General features: G+C 38.7%; 1 long non-coding RNA gene across 2 annotated transcripts; it reads left to right on the top strand.

Moving 5' to 3' along the window:
- Positions 1–5,073: 5,073 nt before the first annotated feature.
- On the top strand, positions 5,074–21,388 carry LOC122647269. Of its 2 annotated transcripts, XR_006330838.1 has the most exons (4): positions 5,074–5,163; positions 5,864–5,933; positions 6,038–6,283; positions 21,379–21,388. It is a non-coding gene; the product is annotated as an uncharacterized LOC122647269 (long non-coding RNA). The 2 variants fall into 2 exon arrangements; XR_006330837.1 differs by lacking the exon at positions 5,074–5,163 and having other exon boundaries at positions 5,764–5,933.
- Positions 21,389–21,752: the final 364 nt, after the last annotated feature.

Here is a 21,752-nt window from a genome sequence, read left to right as displayed (position 1 = left end):
TCTAAATCGATTCAATTTTTGCCGGTAAATAGCTTAGGGCGCGTTTAGTTGCTTAAATCTTTTGGATGTGGTCAGATTGTGGATGGTCATCCACTTGAGTTACCATCTGTTGAATTGTAATTCTAAAAAATATACTGTTTGGTTATCATGATTATGTGACGTGATTCTTCCTAAAAAATTGTTTGGTTACCCTGACCTAAGTCTGTCAGTTGGATTTACCTTGAATCTATTTGAAAAACTATTTGATTACCTTGAGTCTGTCAGTTGGAATCACCTTAAATCTACCTAAAATACTGTTTGATTATCCTCAATATGTCCTCAATATGTCAGTTGGAATTATTTATTTTTTTATTTAAAAAAAATGCTATTTTAATATATGGTCCCAACGTCACCGTATTTTAATGTCGATTCTTGAACCGTTTCAGGTCGATTCGGATCAGAATCTTCTTTGACCGTTTCAGCATATCATTCCCAATCTAAATATTTTCGTTTCCCGCACTCTATTTTTCACTCCCGCTCAAACCCCCCGCTGTCTTTCTACTCCCGTGTCTCTCCTCCTTTCAAACCCTCTTCACTCCTCTCTCTCTCTCTTTCCATGTCTCTCGTGTAAACCCTCCTCATTCCTCTCTCTCTCCCTGGCGAAGGAGTGCAACCCCATTTCCTCTCCACCTCGCGGGATACCTGATTTTTCTCTCCACTTACCGCCAACCCGTGTTCAATTGAATCGGAGCTCCCGGCTGCTGTTCTTCCTCCGCGATATGGCCTTTTGAGATCTGCTGCTTCAGTCAACCCAAAAAGTTGAAGGTGTGCATTACAAAACTAGAACTTCCAGAAGGGTTCCTTCTGTTGGTTTCAATTTCAGTTGAAGGTAAGTTTTACCTCGGACATTCAACCTTATGTTCTATGTTTTGTGGCATATTTTGGAGGAAACATGGTGAGCAACCCTGCCATCTCAGAACTTGGGACAAGGAAAGTGATAAGATTGAAACCACTAGAGATTTCGAAGTATTAGACCATGGGGATCGGCATGGAAATCCAGATCCATAGGAATTGTTATCTTTGTTCTAACCTTGGGTCAACATTTTCGTTTATATTTGGTTATTTGGCTTTTGAAGAGTTGTGTGATGTACTTCTTGGGTGATTGTGAGTTTATTGAGCAAAATATGGTTAATGTGTTTAAAATTTTTTGCAGGGTTATGGATTGGTGCTTTCGTGATGCAAGAAGTCCAGGTTGAGAGCCGATGAGGGAATATGTCAGGGCAGCTCCTATACTTGTCATTGTCGGAGATTTTCCTTTCATTTTTTAATATTTGGGTGCTAGGAAATTAAGATTGACATAAAGAGGTTCTCACCGATAGAAATTAAGATTGACATCAAGAGAATCCTTAAGAAGAACATACTGATTGCTGCTATGGAGGCAGCAGATGAGGGGCTACTCATTCTCAATACATGGGAATGGGTGTTATTTGCTTCCTCATCTTTCACACGACTCTAAGTGATAATGTGCTACTTTGCTGCCAGATGTCAAGTTCAAGTGGGGGAACAGATCATAGGGCAGGAAGCTGATTGTCCAAACGAGAATGGTCTCTCAATGAATTTGACAAGTTCAAAGTCATGCTAGCAAAGATCAATGTTGGTTAATTAACCTTATTTGCTTTTAGTAGATTGTTGTTTCTAATTCCTTTTGTTTGGGAAACTCCACTAGTTTGAAATCTCTCTAGACTATGGATGAAGATAGGAATTACTGGGAGGATAGTATTTCATGGCATTTTTAGATCATGATAATTCTTTTTACCGTGTCAAATTTGGTATTAGAATCCTCCCCCCCCCCCCCACCACCCTACACCAAAAAAAAATAAAAAATGGTGGGAGTTATCTCTATAACATTCTTAAATCATTGTATCATGAAATGTTGTCTTTTTGATCTCTTGTGAAGCTAATTCTGTCTGTGTGTGGAGAGGGTTGGAGCTAACATGCGCGAACTAGCAAAGCTGAAAAAAGAGAGTGCCTGAGTAGATTTGATATGTAGATTTTGTTAAACTGTTTTTTGAAGTTATCATCAGTACGTAGTTTTGTTTATCTTTCTCTCGTTTTATATTGCTTCTTTTAAGATACTAAGAGCATTCTGAGTTTGCCTCTTGGGTATGCCATTCTTTTAAGAACTGTTATGTTATGATAACAACAAATTACTGCACTTGATGGGCCAAGATGTGGATTAAATAATGGCAAATTACCCATCCTGGTCTCACTCCCACCCCTTATTAAATAATGCCATTCTTGGGGTCTGATAGTCTGAAACCTCTTTTAAGAACTTTTCCTTTAAACGAGGTTTTGCCTGGAGCACCAACTGTTCTTGTGTTGGCCAGTGAAGGTACTGGGTTGAGGCCTATAATTGAGGGATCTTTAATTAGTGTGTGGTTACTACTGGGTTACAATTTGTGTTGGATTTGTAATTCTGTCATTTTTCTTTAAGTAGGAACATAGGAAATTCAATGGCCCTTCCCCTCATCTTTCTCTTTTCCTTCCCTCCCCGACTGGAGATTTAAATTATGAGGCAAATATTTCCTGATGACGACGTCCTGCAAATGATTCTGAAATTCATCATGTCCAACATCATTGTGCTTTCCTAAAGGAGCATGTTTGTGTTACTAAAATATTTTCTCTTTATGGTATTTATCTTGTTTGGTGGTGGGGTTCAATCTTCAATGCTATTGAGGGGCAGTCTGCTTAGTTTTTAAAATATTGATAGATTGTATGTCATTTTCTTTTCCCTTGCAGTAGTCAAGATCATTATTTTCTCTCTTTCCCTGTTATTTTCTCTCAACAAGATCTTTGTGTATTGCATGCTTTCATTATTAAGGAATCACATATTCCCAGAGACTTGTATCCCTCTTTGTGTGGTTGCATGCTTTCGTTATTAAGGTTAGAAATTTGCTAAATAACATGGCGTACTGAGGTTGTGTGACCTCGGAAAAGTTTATTCTAATAACATGGCGTATTAGACAGATAATGATACAACAAAGGAATTAACAAGATCTGGGTCTCTTAATAAAGTTACAATGGTTTTGCTAAATAATGCTTTGGCTTTATCCCTTGCCATCTTTTTTATCTTGCTCTTCACATGGGAATATGTGTATAAACTGTAAGGCTAGACTTATGAAAAATTTGCCTAATTCTTTAACTTGGATCACACATTTATAGTTTACCCTTATCAAGTAATTGTGCTTTCTCATGTCTTGTATTTCCATTTGTAGGGATGTAATTAGGATACCAATGTTTTGGTTTATTGCAACAGCCAGCGGATTGCTTGGTGTTGCCATTAGGATACTAGTTGCAGGTTTGTTTTGGTTTGTATTTCCATTTGCAGAGATGTAATTAAGATCTGTGCTTGCTCTTTTAGTTCATAAGAACCCCACAATCTTTCCCAAGGCCTTGACCTCACTTTCACCTCACTTTTTCAAAACCAAACAAGTAATAATGCTGAGTCACTTACTGTTAGGGTTTAGGGTTTAAGCACAAAGTTGCTTAAAGCATTACACCCTGAGTATCTAGTTTGGAATACCCAGACTGTTGCCTCCAGCTAGTATATATAGGGAAACTAGGGTTTAGGTCAGATGGACTAATTACTAGATTGCCCCTCATAGCTTGGGCATTAATACAAGCAGGATTATATTAGAACGTATGAAGGGATATTACATAAATACCCTTACACTTACTCTAAAAGAATTCACTTCTTTGAAAGTACAAGTCTCATCTTTAAACCATTTCACCAAAGTTAGTTGATGTGATGAATTGCAGTCGAGTTGATTTCATTGAATTTGGTTCATTTTACTTTTACTGCTTACTACATATCAAGTTGTGATCTCAAATCAGTAATAGATATGTAGTTCAATCTGATGAATTTTGTCGAATTTTCTTGGCCAAAACATGAGAAAAGGAAGCTAATCTTCGCGATGAGACCTGTGGTCTTCAAGAGCTCATTCCTAGATGTGGAAGCTGTCTCTTCAAGGGTTATTTTCCACATGGAAAGTTCTAATATTTCTAGTAGCCTGCTTAGTGCTATATTACAATTCACCTCTTTAGTTCTTTGTTATTACTCTTTGTTTTTTTCATGTGGCAACTCTTCCCTTTAGGTAGATGAGACCGGTCTTGAACCATAATTAGTTTACAGGGATACTCTCCCCCTACACCCACCACTTAAAGTAAGCTACACATGTTGTACCCTGTATGAATTTTCCTTACACAACGCCCCCTTCTCCACTGTCCATCAAGGAGAAGATCCTGTACAATAGCTACATGTGATGTTGCCATCCAAATCTCTGAATTCCACTATATATGGCTACTGTGGCATGTCTGCCACTGAATATAAAATAATAAAATACTAACTTCAATCTTTTTGAGATAAAAGGGTGAGCGATGGTTCTGTTTTGCATGGCATTGAACTATTTCCATCTTAAGATCTTAATGTAGGTGAAGGGTGAGGTTTGACCACATGAACATCTTTTAAGCCTCCACAAAATGCTAAATCTGATTGTCGTAATTTAGTCCAAGCATAGCAGCCCCTTTTTAGTTATACCTGACAAGCTGAAGTTAGAGAGCTAAACATAATTCTCCTTTTCCTTGTAAGGCTAGAGAACTGAAGATCATTCAATGGGTTATCAATATAGTGAAAGTATTTTGGGTTTCAATACAGATTGGGAATGAACTATCCAAAGTGGTATGGCTTTCTTGCCATACCAATTACCAACATTGGAACCTAGTTTAATATGATTATGATGTCTTTTTCTAATTGGAAATTTGACAAAGTTTGTCATGGACACAAGTATAACATGCTGAAGTTCTTTTATATTTACCAAATTTCAGTGGACTGGCTCAACACAGCACCCAATATAACTATTGGAGTTGAAACCTTTGATTCAGTTCAGTAGGCTTCTTCTGTTAGTTTCTTTTTCTTTTATTTTAAAAAATGATGGATCTTGTACTGTTATTGAAATTTTGTTCACACAGATTGCAATGTACTTTCTTGAAGCCATACTACAAGAGTGCTCAGGCATATCTTACTGCTTTGATCAAGGTTTCTTATTTGGCTGAGGATCAAGATTTCTCTCCACGACTTATTTTTCACATTATGAGATGCTCTTTTCTTCTTTGTCCGCACAAGTGGTAATCTACTCTAGTGATGGATTGAATTGGATTTTGAGCTTAAGGTCTGTTTTTCTGCTAACCGCCAAATGCACACAACAAACAAAGACGAAAAAGTTTATCTTCTAATTTTTTTTGGGGGGGGGGGGGTATTTTCAGCTTCTTTTATGTCTATTAATATAATTTGTGCTGAAACTAGGAGCTACTACTGGACAGCTCCTGCCAAATGCAGCTAACATTATTTGCTGTCTTCTTTTTTTTCTTTTTTTCTCAACAGGGTCGGGGGAGGGTAGAAAGGGGTGGTTATTTTCTTTATAATGATTTTTTCATTTAGAATTTTCTGTTACCGTGCAAGTATTAGCTTCAGGCAATACATAGTTTCATTCATAAAAACTGTAAAGCAACATCATAATCATGGTAGCAGTTCACATACGCAGGGAGGTTATGTGGGTATATGCAACATCCATCCAACTTGGCATGAGTGATGACATAAGCTAAAACTTGACATGATTGGGTTAGAGTTTGCAATTTTCCTTTTTTTTTTTTTCTCTCCCCCCTCTCCCTCTCTTTTTGTGCCATTTGGAATTTTGCAATAGATCAGATGGAAACGACTAGATAAGACTTCCATCCCATCTTATAAGATTTAAACTCAAATCATAACTCTCTATCCCATTTACCTTCGTATGTGTCTGGCATGGTTTAACACCCCTCTATGTCCCAGGGGATATAATATTGTGATGGACAATGTTCCAGTTCAGATCATGGATGGTTCATTCCAGGACATGTTGGAGGTAACTTATATTGAGCCTAATGGTTATGAATTCTCTCTGTTCTTCCAAATGCCTAGTCGTAGCTCTTCTCTCACTTGATTTCTTTTCCCTAATAGTCATTGTAGGAATTCCCTGCTATTCAATGTTTGCTTAACCAACTTTCACTGATCGTCGACGAAATTGAGAAATGCTTCCTGATTTCTTCTCTACATAACTTTCTAGAATGGAAGCATTCTGAACCTTTTATGTCATTAAAGAGACGACTCTCACTGTCATCCCACTTGAGTGGTGTTACCACAGTCCAAGGAGAGTGGGAATTGGAAATGCAGCTCTGCAAGACGTATAATGGAACATGCTACCTTTTTTTTTTTGTATTTATATTTTATAGATAACCAAGCAATTTGGAGTCTGATTTTCTGTTTTTTGGTCTGCTGAGTTGGAGTCAGTATTTGATGTATGGTTTTTGGCACTCTTGAAAAAAATGCACCTGTCCTCACACCATGTTCATGGAACCTCTTATTTTTTTTTTGGTTCCTTTTAATTAGATATTCCAGTGGATTGGTTTGTTTTAGCAGCCAGTGGATTGCTTGGAGAGTGGTCTAGACGTTATCAGTTAGACCATTTTCTGCTAACAATTGATGAGTTTATGATATCCCACCTCAACAATTGGGATGAAAAAATTACTGTTAGAATAATGTACTCCAAAATACCGTGGGGGTATTCTGGTATTTTTGGGGTATTATTTATGTTATTTAGTGTATTAAGCTTGTATCGGCTATGTGGGTTTAGTCCCACATCGCCTAGCTTAATCTTATTTGTAACTTCCCTCTATTATAAATAGAGGGGGCCTTTCTCTCATTAATACAAGTCATTCTAAGCCATTCTTTTATTTTATTTCTTCTCTCTAGCCCACAATTCTGCCAACATGGTATCGGAGCTGGTCTGATCTAGGTTAGAGAGAAGGAAAAACCCTATTTTACCCCTTCTTCTCCTCCAATCGATCTCTCCTTCTCCTTTTCTCGGCTTTTCTTTTTCTTAAACCTTGTTTAGGGGCAGCATTAATGAGGTAACTATAGAATATCGATGATTTAGTTGCTGCCCCCCTTTCTCTTCTATTGATTTTTATTAAAAAAAACCTTGCTGGAGTCCTTCTTTGCGATATTGGAGCTGTCTAGAATTTTTTGGAGAACTGATCTTCCACCATTGGAGCTCCCTATGCACCCTTCTCCAGCCCCTTTCTACCCTATTCTATTACCCTAACTTCCCTTTTTCTTTCTCTCCATCTTTTATTGAGTATTCCAGCCCCAACCCTAATCGATCTCACCTTTTCAGGGTTTTTATAAAAAACCCTGACTTCTATCGATTTTAGGGTTTCCCTTTTCTGATGCAGCTGAATTTTTGGGGGTGATTCCCTACTACTACAAGCCCTACTCGACCTAAGTTTGGACCCATTCTGATGGCTGGATTTGTTTCTACAACAAAATCTCCTTAACCTTCTAATTTGGTTACCTACCCAAAACCCTGACAAAACCTTGACTCCAATCGAATTGAAGGTTACAGGACTTAGCTTTTGCTGATTTTTGGAGGGCTGATTACTCCCACTTCAAGGACCAATCAACCTCAAGATTGCACCTATCCAACCTTTTTTGAAGACCCTTACCCCAATCGATCTCAGATTTTCAGGTTTTTTCAAAACCATGATAAAAATCGATTAGGGGTAGGGATGTTTGCTGCTGTTCTAGTGCTTTGGAGGTGGTTCTACCATTAAATGAGCACTCTCCTACATCAATACATGGCTTGAAGGAGGTCTATTTTTCCTGCAATGGTTGCTACCCTTTGTTTCTGTGATTTTTTGGAAGCTCTCCCCTTTGAAGATCAAGTCTCAATCTTACTGGAGATTGATTGTTCACCTTGGAGGTTCCAGTCTAGTAGCCTTGATGAGCATCTATTGCAAGTCTACATCAACAATTACAACCCCATTTCCCTATGTCGATCCCAATTTCAGGGTTTTCCAAAACCCTGACTAAAATCGATTTTAGGGTTAGGGTTGTCCTATCAAGCTAATTTTTTGAGGAAAGTCTTATACATATCAGAGGAGTATTCAACATGAATTTCAGCATCATTCATCAGTTCTTTTCTGAAAAAATTCAGGTTCACACTTATGGCTCGATTTCTTCAATTATCAACCTATTTTTTATTGGTTCCTATGTGGCTGGTTGCTTCAACTACCTATGGATATGTCTGGTTCTTTATCTTCTATTTGATGGTTATTTTGAGCTTGACTACCTACATGGCTGGTGTTATTGATTGGCCTCTGTACGCATGACTGGTTGATGTGTTATTGCTACTTTTATGTGGAATACTGCTGCCCTATGATTGTGTCTATGTTTCCTATTATTGGAGATTGAATTACTTTCGTTATGGAAGACTCGAATCTGCTACCCTGGAGATCAGCTAATTTGGGAGTACTACAATGTGTTCCACGATTATTGGTTGCACATACGAACCTATTCAGTTATGTGAAGCCTTTCGGGTTCATATCCAGCTTACTTTGGAGCTTGGTCCTAGCATTGTTCACTATTTAAGATCTGCTCCACCTTTTTGTTGAAGCTTCTTCACTACTTTACTGTCCGGATATCTTCGTCAGTCCTATTTTGCATGTGGGAGTTTATACATTGGAGTTTTGCACACTTGTTCTACCTTGTTTGAAGATTGCTCAAGCCTTGAAGCATGGTGTTTTTTCTTCCTTCACATCAGATCTGCATACTTCTCAGATTTGAATATTGGAGTTAGGAGTTTCTCCCCTGCAGGGGTTTCCATCAAAAGTGTTTGTTTGATCGATGGAAGATGGTTGGAACTATATATGTTGCATAATTTACTCCTACTTCATTATCCCACTGCTATTTTTTCCTTTACCACCTCCCAAACATACCTGTGGCATTCCCCATAACCACCTTAGAAGTTACTGGTATTCTCTACCTTACCATTACTTCTTTTTCCATTACCCTTGGCAGCCATTGCAGAATTCTAGAATGTTATGTTTTGCCCTATCTCTCTTATGTCCACGTGCACTACACGTGAGGGGGGGAATATATACAGTATACCTACAGTATACCTGCAGCCATTGCAGAGAGCAGAACATGCAGGGACACTTGGTGCAAAACATAGAAGGTCATAAATTTCATCATTGCCAATGGGTATCTACTTAGTTATTGGATTAAAATTTGTCATAAGGGGGAGGTTGGCCTTAAAGTTTGAAGATATTCCATATGAGGTTCTACAGTTTGGTTGTTTGTTTGTTTCCGCTGCTTGATCTCTACTGCTGCTTGACTCATTTGCCGGCTACCCTAGTTACTTATCTTCAGGATTATAATTCAGAGATTCATCACTGGACAGCAATAGAAGATTGGTGAAAGCTGCCTTTTTGGAAAACATTCTAGTCCTGTTTTGCTGATCAAGTCTGTCCAAGTTTGAAGGTCTTTTTTTCAAGTTCTTGAAGATCTATTTGGGAGTTGGATTCTTTTTGGAGCTGGATTCTGCTACAATTTATTCAAGTTGGGCATTAGTACCTTGTATGCGTCAACTTGAGGGAGAGTGTTAGTATCGTTATGGAGAGAGTTTTTTTTTCTTTAGTTCAAGTTGGATTTTCTTCGTTTAGTATTTGTATAATCCAGCTTGAGGGGGAGTGTTAGAATAATGTACTCTAGAATACCGTGGGGGTATTCTGGTCTTTTTGGGGTATTATTTATGTTATTTAGTGTATTAAGCTTATATCGGCTATGTGGGTTTAGTCCCACATCGCCTAGCTTAATCTTATTTGTAACTTCCCTCTATTATAAATAGAGGGGGCCTTTCTCATTAATACAAGTCATTCTAAGCCATTATTTTATTTTATTTCTTCTCTCTAGCCCATGATTCTGCCAACAATTATTGATATCCAAGAGAAAGCTAAAGAGGTTAGTTGAAAATTTAGTACTCTTCTTTTGTTCCAGTTCTAGTTAATTTCCATAAACTAAAGACGTTAGTTTATGAGATCCCACCTCAACAAAGGGCAGTTTTGTGTGCATAGTTAACCTATCATTTGAGGGTAAAAACTGGAGAATATCAATAGCTACATATATTTGAAGGTGTGCACGATTGAAAACGATGATATTATGGTATTGGTGGTTGTCATATGCGAGGAAGAAGATTCTATTTCACGAGGAAGAAGATTATATTATAGAGCAACTGGTTTTTTACCAGGAGATGATGGTTCGACTCCATCAAGACTCTCATATTGACTAATTAATGAATTTTCTTTCAAAATTTGGCATTGGTATGAGTTAGTAAGACAGTCAAGAAGGTCTACAAGGTTTCTATTTTGTTCGAAGAGGAGTGAACTTTTGGTTAGGAATTCGTAACTTTAGGAGTTTCTATTTTTGTCAAAGCATTATTGCCTAGATGAAGGACAACACAGCTGACTAAGCTAAATTGTTGAGTTGTGTTCTTTATTGAATTGGAGTTGAGTTGTTGCCTTTTGCTACAATTGTGGTTGTTTCCATGAGTCCTTGTGGTTGTAGCTTACGTAGTTCTCTCTCTCTTTATTTTCTGCTCTTTGGATTTTGGGCCTGCTTTGTGGCACTAGTCCTTGCTGAACTACATCAAGTCTATGTGCTTTTTCTATATGAATGTTACATGTAACAAAATGAAATAAAAAGTAAGAACTTATATGGGTGGTAGTGAAGCATTTTCCCTTGCCAACACTTATGCTATGATCTTTATAAAGATGCAACTATCCCTGAAATCCATGAACATGGTCACAACTATATGATGCAGCTACCCCTGAAATTTAAGAACAAGGTGGTCACAAACTATGTAACGATTAAATAGATCACTTACTTCTGAATCTTCTCAAAGTTTTGAAAGGAGCCCTAAGTTTAGACTATGCTATGAACAGTTGAGTAAAAGGATCTCGGTGGATTCGAACCACCATCCCCTTGGAACATGCTCATGTTCCAAGCACTCTACCAATTTGAGCTAAAGACCCAACAAGTAGAGTTTGAGATTTACAAGTAACCATGAGACTGTGCCACAAACCATGTCTCAAAGATCATACCCAATGGGGACTTTGCCACAAACCTTCCTCATGTGTCTCACATGTATTGAAATGATAATGATGGATCATTCTTGCAATCAATGTAAAGTCCTTTTATAATGACATGAATTTGGTCAGCCACTTGTGGTTCTCAGTCCATGAATCTCCAACAGATTTGAACATGAGGAAGGTTTGTGGCAAAGTCCAAGCATAGCAGCCCCTTATCTAGTCATTTCCATATGATCTATTGCAAAATTCCACATGGCACAAAGAGATGGGGGGGGGGGTTGGAAGACGGAGAGAAAAAAAAAGAAGGAAAATTGCAAATTCTAACCCAATCATGTCAAGTTTTAGCTTGTGTCATCACTCATGCCAAGCTGAATGGATGTTGCATAACAAAACCTCCCTGCGTATGTGAACTGCTACAATGGTTATGATGTGGCTTTACAGTTTTTATGAATGACAAAACTGAAACTATGTATTGTCTGAACCTAATACTTGCACTGTAATAGAAAATTCTAAATAAAAAAATCGTTATAAAGAAAATAACCACCCTTTTCAGCCCTCCCCCGATCCTTGTTGAGAAAAAAGTAGAAAAGAAGACCGCAAATAATGATAGTTGCATTTAGCAGGAGCTGTCCAGTAGTAGCTCATAGTTTCAGCACAAATCATATCAACAGACATATAAAAAGAAGTTAAAAACCCAAAAAATTGTTTGTTGTGTGCATTTGGTGGTTAGCACTTAAGCTCAAAATCCAATTCAATCCATCATTAGAGTAGGTTACCTAAAGTGCTGACAGAGAAGAAAAGAGCATCCCATAATGTGAAAAAGAAGTCATGGAGAGAAATCTTGATCCTCAGCCAAATAAGAAACCTTGATCAAAGCAGTAAGATATGCCTGAGCACTCTTGTAGTACAGCTTCAAGAATGTGCATTGCAATCTGTGTGAACAAAAGTGCAATAAACAGTACAAGATCTATCCTTTTAAAAAAAAAATAAAAAAATAGATTAACAGAAGAAGCCTACTGATCTGAATCAAAGGTCTCAACTCCAATAGTTATATTGGGTGTTGTGTTTAGCCAGTCCCCTGAAATTTGGTAAATATAAAAGAATTTCAGCATGTTATACTTGTGTCCATGACAAACTCTGTCAATTTTCCAATTAGAAAAGGACACCATAACCATATTAAACTAGGTTCCAATGTTGGTATGGCAAGAAAGCCACACCACTTTGGATAGTTCATTCCCAATCTGTATTGAAACCCAAAATATTTTCACTATATTGATAACCCATTGAATGTTCTTTTCAGTTCTCTAGCCTTCAAAGGAAAAGGAGAATTATGTTTAGCTCTCTAATTTCAGCTCGTCAGGTAACTTAAAAGGGGCTGCTATGCTTGGACTAAATTACGCCAATCAGATTTAGCCAAAATATGTTTAGCGGGTCTTTGTTCCTGTCAAAGAAAGCAAAGGGTTATGCTCCTAGTTTGACATGTATAGATACCAGAGCCTTTTAGTGTGTGCAAAATTTGATTAAATTCTGATAAAAGATCAGTAGGTTTCTGAAGAATCTTACTGTGTTAGGGATTAATCAAACAAGATCAGATCAAGCTCAAACTCCAGTTGATGGTTTGTTTTAATGGACAGTACAGATGTGCAAAATTGTATCAAATTCTTATGGCTGGATTGTAAGTTCTAGCACAATCATACTGCAATAAGGAATTGTGATAACTGAATCAGACTGCAGTAATCGAGTGACAAGTTCAGAAATTCAAAATAGCAATATGGAAATTTCACAACCAGAATCAGAATAGTATAGAAATAGCATTAACAGAATAGGGACAGATCTGACCTGAGTTCTTTAACCAATAATCTAATCTCCTTATCAAATTTATTCAAATTTCTAGTCCTAACTGGGAGAGAACCCTAAATCCTAAACCCAAATGGAGGGGAATTGATCGTATTTCCTTAACAATCTTCTTTGCTCACTTGCTCAGGGAAGAAGGAAGAAATTGGCTGATAATCCCAGGTACACTGAGAGGGGGGGTGAATCAGTGCCTTAAAAAATTCTTCCAAACTGAATCCTGTAGCAGTAACAATCACACACAAAGATTGGCCGGGGTAGTCCCGTAATTATCAATCACACATGCACGTCCACCTCGCAACCACTGTGTGGCTAGGTCTACCAGACAGTGCACCACCACTCTACAGCAAACACACTCCAAGAACACGAAAACAAAATAACAAGCACACAGTACACCAAATATACGTGGTTCGGCCAAGCTGCTTACATCCATGGAGGAATACCCGCAAGGGTTTCGTATTTCCTCAAATACTCAACTCGAATTCGACTACTACAATAGCCCAGGTGCTACAACACCTGCTTCTGACTCCGCAACAACGAAATCTAGGGCTACAACCCCAATCCAATCAAGCCCCAACTTGAATGGAATTACAATATGAATATAAAAATTTAATTACAAGTCCCTCCCAATAACATGAACAAAAACAGGGTTGTTTTCAACACATAAGCAAACCCAAAAAATAATAGGACTTGTAAAATTAAAGAATACCTCTCTTCTGTGTATTTCAGAGATCAATCTACTGCAGTACCCTTTCGAGAGTCGATGCGCACATCTGAATGATCATTGTAGCTTCACAGATCGATCCATTAAAGTGTTCCATGCACAAAAAAATTTTGCTCTACGTTTTCTGCCTCTGGAAGTGGCTCCTATGGATTCCTTTCAAAAAAATACCTAATTTCAAAAAAAAATTCGTCCCATTTGGACATCGGATGGCCAAGATATGGCCTTCTAAAGTTGGATGCTCCAAAATTGGTAACCAGTGGTAGAATCATAAATAACTAGATTCTTCGTGACAAAACCATGTGTAACGAGGACACATGTCAAAGGAATTCACACTACCATATTCGTTAGAAATAGGATGTGATGTCATGCTGATGTCACACTCCACTACCAAATCCCTTATTTCCTTTCTCTCTTCCTTCTTTTTTAAAAAGAGTTTTGCATCAATCGATGATGTCCAAGAGGAATCTTGCACTAGATGCCGATCTGACGTCCGTGGTGATTCTGGAACTTTAACAAAATAATGGGAAACCTCTGTCTCGAGTAGCACTTAAAAAAAACGACCAAAATTTTTGGCTAAGTATAAAAACCTTTGTCTATTCTAGATTTGCTCCGTTTTCGCGCATAGACACGGAAACAACTGTAACTTTCTCGTCTGATACTGAAATGATGCGAGACCAGTTTCTTTGGAACCATAACTCAGTGAACTTCATTTCTTGTGAAGACCACATCACCCAGAAATGCCATTAAACCTTTCAAAAATGACCTTAAAGTCAATGCCATTGCATGAACCTGTGAAATCACAACTTTAACAGTATGAAACCTTCACCTGCTGCTTCGCCCCTTTGCCAAACACTATATAAGGACTTAATATGCTGTTAAATGATGTTCTTCAAGTGCGGGTACCCCTGTAACCTTGCCAAATCACCAAAATACCCTTATAGTTGTGTAGGTGACTGTTTGACCGTTTCAGCTCTTCCAATTCATCAAATACCATTGCCGCATCACCAATATGGATAATAAGGTTTCCAACAATGACAACACCACTCCATAAAACCTCAATTGACCCGGTTGACCAACAATCTCCCCCTCTGGAATTGTTGGCAACTCTTTACGCACGCACCAACTTCTCCCCCTTTGACAACAAGTACAAAGGGTCATGGAAACTCCCCCTATCCAGAAGCTCCCCCTGTATACATGCCTCCTACTATGCAACTAGAGTGACAACTCCAAGTTTATCTCGAAGCCGTTCAAAACTCTCCTTAGGAAGAGGTTTTGTGAAAATATCGGCGACCTGTTCTGATATAGAGACAAAATCCAATCTCACCTCATTAGTTGTGACTTCTTCTTCAAGAAGTGATATCGGATATCGATGTGCTTTGTCCTTGAGTGCTGTACCGGATTCTTTGAAATATTTATAGCGCTCATATTATCACACATGATAGGAATCGGTTCAGAACTGTCAATGCCATAATCTGCAACTTGCCTCTTCATCCAAATCACTTGAGTGTATGTTGCACTCAAGTGAACTGTCAATGCCATAATCTGACTTTCTCCTTCTGATATAGAGACAAAATCCAATCTCACCTCATTAGTTGTGATTTTCTCCTTCAAGAAGTGATATCGGATATCGATGTGCTTTGTCCTCGAGTGCTGTACCGGATTCTTTGAAATATTTATAGCGCTCATATTTTCACACATGATAGGAATCGGTTCAGAACTGTCAATGCCATAATCTGCAACTTGCTTCTTCATCCAAATCACTTGAGTGCAACAAGCTGCCGCTGCAATATACTCTGCCTCTACTGTAGGCAATGAAACAGACTCTTGCTTCTTACTATGCCATGCAACAAGGCTTTGGCCAAGATAGAATGCACCGCCACTAGTGCTCTTCTTATCATCCACACTACCTGCCCAATCCGCATCTGAAAATGCCATGAGAGTGAATTTAGAGGTCTTAGAATACCATAAACCATACTCAACTGTACCCCGAAGATATCTGAAAATTCGTTTAACTGCCAATAGATGTGTCTCCTTTGGGCTGGCTTGAAATCTAGCTACCAGACAAACTGCTTGTATAATAACAAGCCTTGATGCTGTCAAATACAACAAACTGCCAATCATAGACCTGTACATTGTCTGATCAACTAAGGGGGAGTCATCATCTGTACTCAATTTGCATCCCACAACCATCGGCGTACCCATTGGTTTACTATCCTCCATCTGGAATTTCTTCAACATCTCTTTGGTATACTTCATCTGGCATATGAAAATGCCGTTCTGCCGTTGGCTCACCTGCAATCCCAGAAAGAGTTCTTCGAGCATGGACATCTCGAACTCTTTCTTCATGCACTCTGCAAACTGTCTACACACTTCATCATTGTGCCCTCCAAAAATGATATCATCAATGTATACTACCACAATCAATTATTCTTTGCTATCATCATCATACGGGTTGCTATCAACCATACCCTTTCGCAGTCCCAAATGATGCAAATAAGTATCAAGTCCGAGGAGTACCAAGCTCTTGGAGCTTGCTTGAATCCATAAAGAGCTTTCTTTAGTCTACAACCATATCTCGGATCCTCTCAGCTGAAAACCATCGGTTGTTCTATATATACTTCCTCTTGAAGATTACCATTCAAGAAAGCGACTTCACGTCCATCTGATATACCTTGAAGCCCTTGTATACCGCCAAAGCCAAGAACATCCGAATGGATTCCATCCTTGCTACCGGTGCAAAAGTCTCATCAAAATCTATTCCTTCCACCTGAGCGTAGCCCTTGCACACAAGTCTGGCTTTGTTTCTCATCACCTGGCCATCTTCATTTAACTTGTTCCTGAAGACCCACTTGGTGCCAATAATGTTCTTGTTTGCTGGTCTGGGAACTAACTCCCATGTGTTGTTCTTCTCAATCTGATTCAGCTCTTCGTTCATAGCTTTAACCCAATGTTCATCTTTGCTTGCTTCATAAACAGACGTGGGTTCCACCTGTGACAATAGAGAATATGTAATGGCCTTCATCTTTCTTGTTTGCATACCCGCTTTAGGATCTCCAATGACTTGATTTGGGGGATGCACTTTTTGCCACTTTTCAAAACTAGGTCTTTCATCTCTCTCTGTCACTGTGTCAATCTTATGGGCAGTTATGTCTACATCCTCATGCTTTTGAATTTCCACAACTTCATCATTTACAGTCGCATCATCATCAACCTCTTCAAAAGTTTGTTCTTCTAACACTATTGGTTTAGAGTGGGATAATGTTTCATCAATCTTCACATCTGAACTCTCCACAACTTTCCCCAACCTCTTATTGAAGCACTTGTAAGCCTTGCTCTTTAAGGAATACCCTAAGAAAATCCCTTCATCTGCTCTATCGTCAAATTTTCTAAGGTTGTCTTCCTTTCTTTTGATGAAGCAACGACTGCCAAATACCCTAAAGTGTTTTACTGTGGCTCTTCTATTAAACCATAATTCATATGAAGTCTTGGATTCTTGTGGTCTCAACAAGCACCTGTTCCCAATGTAGACAGCTGTATAGATGGATTCTCTCCAAAAATGTTTTGCAACATTATTATCTGTAAGCATTGCCCTAGCCATTCCTTGAACTGTCCTATTCTTCCTTTCAACTACCCCATTTTATTGAGGGGTTCTTGCTGCCGAATGCTGAATTCGTATGCCATGTTTATTACAAAGTTCTGTGAAAACACTCCATGTGAACTCCTTTCCTTTGTCAGATCTGATGCACTTGATAGTTTTGCCAGTGTCATTCTCAACCCTTTTCTTGAACACCTTGAGGCAGTGTAAGGCTTCAGTTTTGTCCTTGAGAAAAAAGACTCATGTCATCCTTGAGTACTCATCAGTAAGTAACATAAAATATCTCTCCTCCAATTGCTTGAGTCCTCATTGGTCCACACAAATCTGTATGAATTAAGTCTAAAGGCTTACTAGCATAGTGTTCCTTTGACTTGTATATAGCCCTTGTTTGCTTACCCTTCTGACATGGTCCACAAACATGATTTGTGAGGTTTTTTATTTTTGGAAGATCCCTAACACCCTTGTTTTTGCTCAACCTAGTTAAGTTCTTGAAATTTATATGCCCAAGTCTTCTGTGCCAAAGTGTGGTTTCATTCTCCTGACTAATCATGCAACTGTCATCATTGCTCTCTGTAAGAACATACAAATTCTCATCTCTCCTGGAACCATGAGCTACTTTCTTTCCATTTTTCATCTTCGTTATCTTAAAACCTTCCTTCGTAAATAAGACCTCATTTCCTTGGTTACATATCTGACTCACACTCACAAAGGTTATGTTTCAACCCACTCACATACAACACCCTGCCAGATTTTATTCTTCCTTCATCCAAGTTGACTGTCCCCTTGCCTTCAATCTTGGCCCCATCATTGTTCCCAAATCTAACTGAGCCACTTTCAACTTTATCAAGATTTAAAAATCTATCTCTTTCACCTGTCATATGAGTAGAACACCCACTGTCAAGAATCCATGGAGATGATCTTTTTTGAGCCTTAAAAGCTGTTTGAACAATCAATGATTTGTTGCTTTCTCCTGTCTTCTTCTTCTCAACCCAAACTGTTTTTTCAGATACAGTGATGGATTTTCTGGCTTCCTTCTTTGTAAACACCTTTTTGTTCTTTGTGTGATATTTCTTCTCCTTCTTCATAGACTGTCTTTGAGAGGGAAGCAAGGTCTTGCAGTTTCTTGCAATGTGACCAAGCTTGTAGCATCTAAAACATTCCACATTCTGATCAACCAGTGGTGTAAACCTGTTCTTCATTTTGACAACTGCAGGCTTGACATTCCTTCTACCTTCTGTTAATCTGTGTCCATACATGTTGCAGCCATAACAATACCCGTTGAACCTTTGAGTTTGCCAAATATCCTTCATGTAGTCTTTGGATCTCTGATAGTATACTGTAGTAAACCCATCCTCGTCAACCTTCTTGTTAGTAGAATTCATAGGTCTTAAACCTCTTCTCTTCTCACTAACAAACCTGACCGGATTATGTGCAGTGCCATTCCCTTTTATCTTCACTCTCTTTGAAGAACTTTCATTCTCATAGCCAAGACCAGATTTTACATTGATAGGTCTTTGTCTACTAAGGAGATCATCTAACATGCTAGCTCCATTTAATGCTTGATCATGTTCTTCTTTAGTTTCTTGAACACAAACCTCCTTGCCCTTGTCATTCACAGTTGTAACTATTGGAGATGTATTTGTAACTGTAAAATAATCCTTATTTTTCAAATTTTCAAGTTCTACTTTTAGTTTTACTATTTCTTCTTCAAGCTTGGCACATTCATCAACTTTTAAAGATAAGTTAATGCTAATATCTTCAGTCATTTTCTTGTTTCTTCAATGGTGAGTTTTAGTTAACTGATTTTCTCTCCTTATTCTGCAAGCTGCTTCTCCAACATCTTGCTTCTCTTTCTTTCTGTCTTGAGCTCATTTAAGGTAGTATAAAAAATAGTTTCCAGATCTTCAGCTTCTGATTCTTGATCCTCATTAGATTTTTCTTCCTCTTCTTTATGGTCATTGCTTGCTAAGACCATGAACATTAGCTCATCATCAGAATCTTCAACTTCTGTTAATTCTTTTGAAGAGGTGTCATCTTCTTTTGTCATCAAACTCTTTTTCTTGAAGGTGTCATTATTCTTTGAAATGAACTTTTTCTTTTTAAAGCTGTTCTTAGAGGCTTGAGTGTCTTCATCATCTGACTCAACTGTTTTGCTCTTCTTTAGAGACTTAGAGGCAAAATGTCTTATACCTCCACAATTAAAGCACTTCTAGGGAAGTTTTCCCTTGTATTTACCTTTACCATTCTTAATCTTCCTGGCAAGGGAGGCAATAAGCTCATCACCAGAATCTTCATTGTCATATTCTTGCTTAATTTTCAACTTCTTCATGGCTTTAAATGCAGCCTCCTTCTCTGTGGATTTAGGCTTCACCATTCTCATTTTATATGCAGTTAATATACCATGCAATTCATCTAAACTCAACTCATTCAAGTTCTTTGACTCTTCTATAGCGGACACCTTTGGGTTATAGAGATCCGGCAAAGACCTGAGAATCTTCTTTACTACCACTGCATCCTTGATTTCCTCACCAAGACTTCTGATGGCGTTTATAATTTCATTCACTATACTCATGAAGCTTTCCACTGTATCTTCATCAGACATCTTCAAATTATCAAACAGTGACCTATAGTGTTGTAGTTTTGCCTCTTTGATCTTCTCATCACCTTCATGGACATTCTGTAACTTGTCCCATACTTCTTTAGTAGTCTCACATCCAACAACTCTAGTAAACTCAGTGTTGACCAATGCACTCAGAAGTGCATTCTTAGCCTTAGAGTCGTTTTCATACTTCTTGAGTTCAAATGTATCAGTTATATCACCTATGGGAATTTTGTATCCATTCTTCACAGACATCCAAACACCATAGCCCAAAGATTTCAGATATGTTTCCATCCTGATGCGCCAAAAACCATAACCTGTTCCATTAAACTGTGGTACCTTGCTGTGACTGTAACTACTGTTGCTATCCATCCTTCTTTCTCTCAGCTCACTGTCCCAAGCTGTTAAGCTTCAATTCACTAGGTAACTTAGCTCTGATGCCATTTGATAATCCTAGGTACACTGAGAGGGGGGTGAATCAGTGCCTTAAAAAATTCTTCCAAACTGAATCCCGTAGCAATAACAATCACACACAAAGATTGGCCGGGGCAGTCCCGTAATTATCAATCACACATGCACGTCTACCTCGCAACCACTGTGTGGCCAAGTCTACCAGACAGTGCACCACCACTCTGCAGCAAACACACTCCAAGAACACGAAAACAAAATAACAAGCACACAGTACACCAAATATACGTGGTTCGGCCAAGCTGCCTACATCCACGGAGGAATACCCGTAAGGGTTTCGTATTTCCTTAAATACTTAACTCGAATCTGGGGATTGAGGTTTCTAGATCCAAGCAAGGGATCAATGTTTGTCAAAGGAAGTTTGTTCTTGATCTTCTTACAGAGACAGGCTACTTGGGATGTAAACTAGTCTCCTCCCCATTGAGCGAGAATCACGGACTAGGGAAGATTGTGGTGAACCGCTTGTGGATGCTTGAAAAATACCGAGAGATTAGTAGAGCGAGTTAATCTACCTTTCCCTCACGGACTGACATTACCTATCTTTGTGGGAGTAGTGAGTCGGTTTATGCATGCGCCCAAGGTGGGACATCTTGATGCGGTTCTGGGATCCTCGGTACTTGAAGTCATGTCACGGAAATGGTCTTCTCTTTTAGGAATGGTAACTTGAGAATTGAAGTATATACTGAGATCAGATTGGGCGGGTCTATTTCGATAGAAGGTCCACCTCAGGATATTGTACATTTGTTGGGGAAACTTAGTGCTGGAGAAGCGAAGCGACTGACGGGTAGTTAGGTCAGTCTTTGAAGCGGAATTTAGGGCCGTGGCTTATGGTGTGTGTGAAATCTTGTGGTTGAAGAAACTTGTCCAAGAATTGGGGTTTGAGATGATAGAACCTATGAGTCTATCTTTGTGACAGGCGGCCATAAGTATTGCACATAATCCGGTCCAATATGACCGGACAAAGTGTTGAGGTTGACGGCGCCGTGAGGAGAAAATAGAGTCGAAGACTATTTGTACCCCTTTTGTGAAGACAGTGAGCAGTGGCGGACATATTCACAAAGGACTTAGTTCTCATCACTTCAGTTTTATGTTAGACAAGCTGGGTATGTATGACATATACCACCTAGCTTGAGGGGGAGTGTTAAGAGTACTTAGTTTCAGGGGTATATTTGTACTTAGACACTTACTTATGTATTTTATGTGCTATTTGTATTAGGCTAAGGGCCTGAGTGTAATTAGATATTCTTCTCAATATAAGGCTGTTTGTATCAAGTTGAGAGACATAACAGATTACACCAAATCGTGTTTGAACTTTGCCTCCCTTGGAGCTTTTCTCCTCTCTTCTCTTTCTCCTCTAAAACCTAACACATCCTTCGCCTCATACTCTTCGTGCACTTGGTTCATTACAAGCTGGGAGTCACTCCGGATGGATAGATGTGTGACTTGCATGGCTTTGGTCACCCGGAGTCTAACCAACAGTGCTTCGTACTCTGCTTCGTTGTTAGATGCTCTATTGTAGA

The sequence above is a fragment of the Telopea speciosissima genome, unplaced genomic scaffold, assembly GCF_018873765.1.
Source record: "Telopea speciosissima isolate NSW1024214 ecotype Mountain lineage unplaced genomic scaffold, Tspe_v1 Tspe_v1.0016, whole genome shotgun sequence".
NCBI classification, from domain to species: domain Eukaryota; kingdom Viridiplantae; phylum Streptophyta; class Magnoliopsida; order Proteales; family Proteaceae; genus Telopea; species Telopea speciosissima.
This window is presented reverse-complemented; position numbering and strand designations above follow the sequence as displayed.